The sequence below is a fragment of the Triticum aestivum genome, chromosome 1D (assembly GCF_018294505.1).
Source record: "Triticum aestivum cultivar Chinese Spring chromosome 1D, IWGSC CS RefSeq v2.1, whole genome shotgun sequence".
NCBI classification, from domain to species: domain Eukaryota; kingdom Viridiplantae; phylum Streptophyta; class Magnoliopsida; order Poales; family Poaceae; genus Triticum; species Triticum aestivum.
The window spans coordinates 20,327,085-20,333,704 of NC_057796.1; positions in this window are offsets into that span (position 1 = coordinate 20,327,085).

A 6,620-nucleotide genomic window follows, 5' to 3' on the forward strand; every position below is an offset into this window, starting at 1 on the left:
CATATCTTACGCTTCTGTGAGGGCGGGCTCGAAGATGAGCCCGTGTCACGGTTGCGCCTGTGAGAGCTCTGGTATTCCTGCAGGCCAGTTTCGACATTGATGGCCTTGTTCACCAAGGTGGCGAAATTAGCAAAGTCATGCACTAGAAGTGCGAGCTTGATGTCAGCTTGAAGGCCATCACGGAACTTCTCCTGTCTGCGTGCATCAGTTGCAATGTCCTCTTCAGCATAGCGAGACAAGTCCAGAAACTCCCGCTGATAAGCTTCAACAGTTTTGTTGCCTTGGGTGAGGTTGCGGAACTCACGCTTCTTCCGGTCCATGACTCCCTGAGGAATGAAGCGGGCACGGAAAGCAGCTTGGAAGTCTGGCCAGGTGATGATTGTTCCAGCTGGCAGAGTACGCCTGTGGCTGTCCCACCATTGAGCTGCGGGTCCCTTCAGAAAGAAGGAAGCAAAGTTGACATAGCTGGCAGGGGCTACATTGGCAGACTCCATCTCATAGGTGATGTCACGGAGCCAGTCATCAGCATCCAGAGGCTGAGTTGAGCTGCGGTACACAGTTGGGTTCAGGCGCATGAAATCCTGCAGGGTTACTGGGGTTGGTTGCTGGTCCATATTGGGGCGAGGAAACTGAGCCATCATATTTTCCATGAATTGGCGGTTCAGTTCAAACTGTTGGATCATACCAGCCATGTACTCAGGTGGTGGTGGGGCATTGCCACCACGACCACCTGGTCTAACCATCCTGCTAATATATAACAGGGGTAGTTCAGCATTGAGAAATTTGCAAAGATAAGAATCATTCATGATGAAACATGCATAATGAAAGGAGCACGATAGCTACTACATAGTAGTCGGCATAACTTACAAAAGGGGTCATGCATAGAGTTCAGTACACAGAGTTCAGTACATAGACTAAAACAACATAGGCGGCACACAGGCTCGCGGCGAATTCATCCAACACTACAAGCAAGCCTACATCAGTCCCAAGAGGTACTGTGGAGGTAATCGTAGCCCGACAGCTGGTAGTGAGGCAACGGATAGCCCTCCACGTCAACAGACTGGGGGCCGCGGATACTCAGGTGTAGAGCCCGACGCTCAGGTGGCAGAAGAGGACCAAGTGCGGGAGAGTAGCCTCCCACCTCTGGCCAACCGACACCGTGGGGCATCACGGTCCTGGCTGGGTAGATCGCAGTACGCGGTAGCTGTCCAGACCGGACAAAGGGGTGCAGCAGCGCCAGAGCACGGTAAAGGTGCTGACGGGTGGTGTACATCTCGTGGCGAAGAGCTCGTTAGCTCGATCCAGCCCATCAGCATGCAGAACCAGGTTCTGATGGTAGAAGGGCTCTCGGGTGACAGTGGAGTAGGCAGTAGTATAGTATCCCTCCGCACCAACATCAGATGCGATAGCAATGTGCCTGAAAGGGGAGGTGTCCAACTCCCGATACTCTCCACGAAGACGTGTCAGAGCAGCATAGGCAGCATCGTGGACAGCCATATCGATGGTCACACCAACACCATGAGCGGTGTGCAGCACCGTAGTGGAGTCATACTCCCGCGAGTAGAGGTGGACGATGGCACGGTACTGCTCCTGGTTAAAGTCCTGGTACTCCTCGTAGACGGTGTACTCAGGGTGCCAGCGATAACTCAGATAGGTCATCATCTCAGCTAGCACAGCCGGTGATCCCGAGGCACCAATGGCCGTCGTGTGGCGCACGACCTGCCTCGTGGGTTCCATCTGAAAGCAAAGACGTTTCAAAGGAGTCAAATGACAGTGTGTGAATTGTTCAAAATACTATTCTAAGAAACAACTATGGCTTATCCAACTTTGGGGTGAATGCGGTCACGGGATCCTAGTGTTAGAGTTAGTAAATTCGTTTAACCCGAGTAGAAGAGAGTTCAGAGTCCCAGAGTAAAGGTCGAGGAGTAAAAGATCCTAGTACCACCCAATGGCGACGTGGGCCCGTAAGACACACAGCCATGTTAGTAAAAGTTTTGTAATGTATAGACTCGACTTCGGCCAAAGAGTGTGGAAAGGGGGATTCCTACAGTCAGTCGGCTCTGATACCAACTTGTGACGTCCCCGATTTGACCGTACGCTAATCATGCACGCAAATGTGTACGATCAAGGTCAGGGACTCACGGGAAGATATCACAACACAACTCTAAAACATAAATAAGTCATACAAGCATCATAATACAAGCCAGAGGGCTCGAATACAAGTGCTCGATCACAGACGAGTCAACGGAAGCAACAATATCTGAGTACAGACATAAGTTAAACAAGTTTGCCTTAAGAAGGCTAGCACAAACTGAGATACAGATCGAACGAGGCGCAGGCCTCCTGCCTGGGATCCTCCTAACTACTCCTGGTCGTCGTCAGCGGCCTCCACGTAGTAGGAGGCACCTCCAGTGTCGTAGGAGTCGTCGTCGACGGTGGCGTCTGGCTCCTGGGCTCCAGCATCTGGTTGCGGCAACCAGGTAGAAAGGAAAGGGGGAAAAAGAGGGAGAAAGGCAACCGTGAGTACTCATCCAAAGTACTCGCAAGCAAGGAGATACACTACATATGCATGGGTATATGTGTAAAGGGGCATATCAGTGGATTGAACTGCAGAATGCCAGAATAGGAGGGGGATAGCTAGTACTGTCGAGGACTACGCTTCTGGCCATCTCCATCTTGCAGCATGTAGAAGAGGGTAGATTGAAGTCCTCCAAGTAGCATCGCATAGCATAATCCTACCCAGCGATCCCCTCCTCGTCGCCCTGTTAGAGAGCGATCACCGGGTTGTATCTGGCACTTGGAAGGGTGTATTTTATTCAGTATCCGGTTCTAGTTGTCATAAGGTCAAGGTACAACTCCGGGTCGTCCTTTTACCGAGGGACACGGCTATTCGAATAGATAAACTTCCCTGCAGGGGTGCACCACATAACCCAACACGCTCGATCCCATTTAGCCGGACACACTTTTCTAGGTCATGCCCGGCCTCGGAAGATCAACACGTCGCAGCCCCACCTAAGCACAACAGAGAGGTCAGCACGCCGGTCTAAACCTATGCGCGCAGGGGTCTGGGCCCATCGCCCTATGCACACCTGCACGTTGCGTACGCGGCCGGAAGCAGACCTAGCCCCCTTAATACAAGCGTGAGCTTACGGTCCAATGCGGCGCGCGCCACTCAGTTGCTGACGTCACGAAGGCTTCGGCTGATACCACGACGCCGGGATACCCATAACTACTCCCGCGTAGATGGTTAGTGCGTATAGACCAAATGGCCAGACTCAGATCAAATACCAAGAACTCGTTAAGCGTGTTATGTCGAAATAACCGCGGACGCCGTCCAGGGCCAGGCCCACCTCTCACCTAGGCGGTCTCAACCTGCCCTGTCGCTCCGCCACAAAGATCCACTTGCGGGTACTCCTACGAGCCGACCCGACTTTAGTCATCACATGTGTCATGTATATAGTATATAAGTATATACCCGTGATCACCGCCCAAGTGATCACGGCCCGATAGTATAGCACAGCAGACGGACAAGAATGTAGGGCCACTGATGGAAAACTAGCATCCTATACTAAGCATGTAGGATTGCAGGTAAAGGTAACAACAGTAGTAGCAAGGATAGGCTATGCATCAGGATAGGATATCGGAAAGCAGTAACATGCTACACTACTCTAATGCAAACAGTATAGAGAAGAATAGGCGATATCTGGTGATCAAGGGGGGGGGGCTTGCCTGGTTGCTCTGGCAAGTAGGAGGGGTCGTCAACTCCGTAGTCGAACTGGGCAGCAGCAGTGTCGGTCTCGTAGTCTACCGGAGAAAAGAGGGGGAAGAAACAGTAAATACAATGCAAACATAAGCATGACGATGCGTGCATGACAATGAACAGTGCTTGGTGTGTCCTAACGCGACAGTAGGTGGTACCGACGAAGGGGGGGAACATCCGGGAAAGTATTCCCGATGTTTTGCGTTTTCGGACAGACGGACCGGAGGTGGAAAGTTGCGAGTTCGATAGGTTACGGATGTGTGGTGGACGAACGGGCTGCGTATCCGGATTCGTCTCGTCGTTCTGAGCAACTTTCATGTACAAAGTTTTTTCATCCGAGCTACGGTTTATTTTCAATGATTTTTCAAAGGTTCAGCAATAGTCTAAAATTTGTTTTAATTACTAAATTTGTAAAAAATGAATTGTGACGTCATCCTGGCGTCAGCCTTGCATCAGCGGTCAACAGACCAGTTGACTGGTCAACAGGGCCCACGCGGGGCCCACATGCAGTGACTGGGCGCTGCCCAGTCAGCATCTGACTGGGTCAACGGGACCCATGGGGCCCGCTGGCAGTGGCACTGGGGTGGCCCAGGCCAGCCACGTCGGCGGCCGGCGCCGGAGTTGGCTCCGGCGAGCCAAAATGCGGCGGAGGGTGCGGCCGTGCGTCGGGATTCGCCGTTCGGCGGCCAAAATGGACGCGGCCGACGCCGTTCGAACGGGAGCGGCGAGCCGCAGCTAACCGCGGTGGTGGCCGGCCCCGGGGCGGCCGGAAACGGCGTCGCCGTGGAGCATGGGCAATGGTGGCCTTCGGTCGCTCGACGGCGATGGGGCTTCGGGACACGGCTTGCCGCATGGAGCGGCTCTACGGGCGGCTGGGGCTCGCGCGCATCCACTGCCGCAGTCGGCAGTAGGCGGGAGGCGACGAACTCACCGGAGACGAGCTCGCGGCGGCGGCCGAAGCACTGGCCCGTCGAGGACGGCGCCAGGGGGAGCGGGAGGAGCAGCGGGCGCGTGCAGTGGGCGCGGGCGGAGGTGCTGAGCACGGCGGGGTGGTCGGCCGCGAGCTCTACGGGCCGTGGCCATGGCGGCGAGCACCACCGCAGCGACGAGCTCGGGCACGACGGTGGGAGCAGCTACGGGGCAAGAAGAGAAGCGCGAGGAGAGGGGAGAAGGGGGCGGAGCTCACAGTGCTCCTGCAGGTGTGCTCAAGCGTGCTCGAGGAGGGCTCGGTGCGGCAGAATCGGCGGCGAAGCTCGTCGGAGCAGAGGAGGAAGACGGCGGCGTCGTGGGCGTTGCGGTGGCTCCGAGCTCCAACGGAGTGCACCAGTCGAAGCAGCGGACGACGGCGGACCTCGGGGACACACTGGAGTGGCGAGGTGGGCAAAGTGGCCGTGGCTAGGCCGGAGCCATGGCGGCGGTGGCGTTCGGGCGAGGTGGGGAAGGGGATCGGAGAGGGAGGAGAAGTGGATCTGGGAGGGGGGGGGGCGTCGAGGGGGGAGTGGGGGCAGGGGGCCAGGGGATGCAGAGCGTCGCCCTTATCCCTTCCCCGACGGGGACGGCGAGATGGTTCTGCGGCGACCGGCGAGCGCGGTCGCTGGGTCGGGTGGACAGGAAGGAGGGAGGCGACCGGTGGAGGTGGGCTACTGGTTTGGCCGCCCAGATAACTAAGGCCCAGGGAGGTCAGGGGTTCCTTTTCTTTCTCTTTTTGCATTTCTTTTCTTTTTATTTATTTTCTTTTCTGTTTTACATCATTCTAAAATATTTAGGCATTTTCTAAAAATATGTTTACTTCACTGGCGCGCCACTTCAATGCCAACTCCAATGATCTGTCATGTCCGTTGTGGACCGGCATGAATATGGCGCGGAGAGCACATGTGCGTTCACAAGAGAGAAGGTGCTGGCGTGGGAGATGTTTTTGGTGGGAGCGGGGTGTCGGACGCCCGCAAAGCTCCTTCTCATTCGCGTCTAGTTTACGGGATATCAGACAATCAGACTCATTAACGGACAAATGAGGTACCTTGTTCAATAGCTAAGTTCATCCGGCCAGCTCGGTCCAGATGTTTACGATCAAGAATGTTAGGCTTTCAATTACAAATGGAGTTTCATTCCGGAATGCAATGAAAAAATCCATTGAATTGACTAAAAAAGAAGATATAAGGGTAGTAAAACTAAAAATTGTCGGTCGTCTCGGAGGAAAGAAATTACACATACCGAATTCATTAAAAAGGGTAGACTTCCCCTCCAGATAATTCACGCTAAAATTGATTATAGCTACAGTCTAATTCGAACGACTTTGCTGAGACTTGTGTTTTTGGTAATCTGTCGCCCGGGCCTGGTCACCGCGACCCCCTTTTGTGTGGGGCATCCCTTCTCCCAAAGTTACGGGGCTATTTTGCTGAGTTCCTTAGAGAGAGTTGTCTCGCGCCCCTAGGTATTCTCTACCTACCCGCCTGTGTCGGTTTCGGGTACATGTACCGTTTTGTTGTCTACGGTTCCCTTGTGTGTGCTCAGGATAGGTGTATTTTTATAAATGTTCCACCGTATTATTAAGTATTCTCGAGGCTGGTCGCATCTGAACCGATCGATGTTTTCCTCCCAATCATCATATTACCCTTCCTCCTCCATCCCATGGCTTGGTCCCTTCATCATTCTTTCACCGTTGCATCTCCTCTCCCCCCTGCCCCCCGGCGAGTTGGATGAAGCACGGTCGGTCGGTAACATCGCAGTGTGCCTGCCCACAACTCGATTGCATCTATGTCGCCCCTTCCCATGGGTCGGAGCGTCGCTACTCGTTTGTTGCTGTCGTCATAGCACCAACGCAGCTCTAGCCACAAGTGGTTCCAACATTGGCTGCATGTCA